The 2,450-nt window shown below is 37.8% G+C and overlaps 1 long non-coding RNA gene across 1 annotated transcript; it reads right to left on the bottom strand.

Moving 5' to 3' along the window:
- Nucleotides 1–1,336: 1,336 nt before the first annotated feature.
- LOC145038724 (uncharacterized) lies at nt 1,337–1,940 on the bottom strand. The gene is made up of 3 exons (XR_013679520.1): nt 1,764–1,940; nt 1,523–1,675; nt 1,337–1,445 (listed from the first exon to the last, which is right to left on the bottom strand). It is a non-coding gene; the product is annotated as an uncharacterized LOC145038724 (long non-coding RNA).
- Nucleotides 1,941–2,450: the final 510 nt, after the last annotated feature.

Raw genomic sequence — 2,450 nt, 5'->3', positions numbered from 1 at the left:
TATATTGTGTAATTATAATGTGGTGTTATCAGTTGGTGTTCAAATTTAATGAAAATGTGGTATTTGCAACATATGCAATATACCATTCAATACTAGCATCCAATATAACAATTAAAAGGGACAAAAACTCTAAAATATCCAAGATAACCATTGACCATTAACATAAAGGGACATCCAAAATAACAACATAGTCTTATGGCATACAAATAGTTATCCTACACAGCAACAAAGTATCAAAATACAACACATAACAACAAAGTAATATGGCAATAAATGCCTAACAAAAACATAGTTATCCTTCATGATCATGATACCAAACTACAAATTCTCAAAGCATGGGGCTTTTTCCTTTGTTCCCAACTCCATTTTGTACACCACCACTGCTACCTGTTGCACCTTCTCCTGTTGTATTCCCTGCTGCACCTTCTCCTGTTCCATTCCCAGTCTGTGATTGTCCCTTGCAGGTCCTTCCATTATGGCCCACATTTCCACATTTTGTGCATGTTACAGATTTCCATTTTGTGGACACTCCATCATCTTCTGTTGCAGATCTTCTTCTCTTTTTTTTTGGTCTGCCAATAGGGACGCGATACTTTGGTGGTATCAACTTGGTAGGACATGTGCTTTTTTCCCACAATAACCTCCCATTAATAGGTTCAACTTTGAAGACATACATTTCTTTCCATGTCTTGAGCCAATAAGTTGGGTGTACCCATGTCTCAGGTATTCCAACATTTTCATTGTTGAGCCTCATATCCCATATAGCTGTTATACTATGTTTGCAGGGTATGCCTGTCAGTTCCCACCTATTACATGAACAAGTTTGTTGGTCCATATTAACCACATACTGATTAGTACCTTCACTTGTAACCTGGTACTTCCCATTGCCACAGAACACTGCCCTACACTGTGCTGCCCTTTCTTTAATTTTTTCAAGGGTCTTAGTGGCTGTAGGAGTTAATGGGCCATTAGCTTTATCAATTTCTTTTTGAACCATGACAATTTTCCTCATGATATACTCCCTAATAAACTCCAAGCAACTGATAATTGGCTTATCACGACCCTTCACTATCTTGCTATTCAAACTCTCACACATATTATTCAACACAGCATCACAATGTGCCCTCCCTAATAAAACACAACTGTATTAGATTATATTTAAAAATTATACACTTATAAACATAATATTATATACCTGAGAAGTGGGATCTGGACCAGTGCTTAGGTGGAATAGAATTAAGCCAGTCATATGCTTCACTGTTAAGTTTCTTTAGTTCTTCCATGGCACTGTTGAATTGTGGTATGGTGGTACATGTTGCACATTTCCAAAGATAATCCTTGAATTCCTTGCCCCTCCATTTACGTTTCATGTTCTCATGAAGATGCCTTAGGCAATATCTATGCTCTGCTGCTGGGAAAAGTTTCTCAAGTGCAGGCAATAACCCCTAAATCATCAAAAGAGTGAAGTTGCTTATTGAATTGTAAAACATGCATGTGAAAATGAATGGAGAAATTTATTTACCTTCTGTCTATCTGATATGAAAGTGAAGTTGGAGTTTGCATACAAACCAAGATCATCTCCTAAGTTAGTTAAAAACCAGGTCCATGAATTAAAGTTCTCTGCTTCAACAACTGCATATGCCAAAGGGTATGTGCAATTGTTCCCATCTAAACCCTGAATTATCATGTCAAACACAGTAATAAGCAAACAATTAACTATGGTCAAACATTAATCAAATACTAAAATATGATTATGCACATACCACTGCTGTCAGGATCATACCATGGTATGGACCCTTCATGAATGCACCATCAAGCCCTAGTAAATCTCTTTTCCCTGCTGCAAATCCACTTTTCAGTGGACCAAGACAAATGTATACTCGTTCAAATACCCTGGTCTCAAATGCATAACATGGTTCACTTTGCACTTGAAGTTTGACTGTGGTGTTTGGATTTCTACTCTGCACCTCTTGTAAGTAGTCTCTTAGACATGAGTACTGAGCAGCAAAATCTCCCCTAATTGATTCCAGGGCTTTCGTTTTCGCCCTATGAACTTTCATGTCTGACAATCCAAGTTGGTATTTCTTCTCAAGCATCTCACGTAATGCTCTAAGTGGTATTTTTGGGTTTGCCTCCACTGTGTCAACAATCTGTTCAGAGAGAAACTTGTAGTTACATGCCCTAATTTTCCTTGTTTGAAGGCACGTATGTTGCTTTTCATAGGTCTTAACAGTCCAGTTAATGTCTTTTTTCCACTTACTCACTAGTAGGACCCATGGGCATTTATGAATAGAACCATCTTTCACTTTCTTTTTCTTTTGACTTGGTCCCACTTTGTCATTACTTTTGCTGGTCCCACCTGTTTCTAATATCCCAAGGTTTGGTATTGTCCCTTTGCAAACCACTCTAATCCTATTTTTGTCATTCTTGACGAAGTCTAACTCCCTTCT

This window comes from Lactuca saligna, chromosome 4 (assembly GCF_052625555.1).
Source record: "Lactuca saligna cultivar CGN05327 chromosome 4, ASM5262555v1, whole genome shotgun sequence".
Lineage (NCBI taxonomy): Eukaryota > Viridiplantae > Streptophyta > Magnoliopsida > Asterales > Asteraceae > Lactuca > Lactuca saligna.
This window is presented reverse-complemented; position numbering and strand designations above follow the sequence as displayed.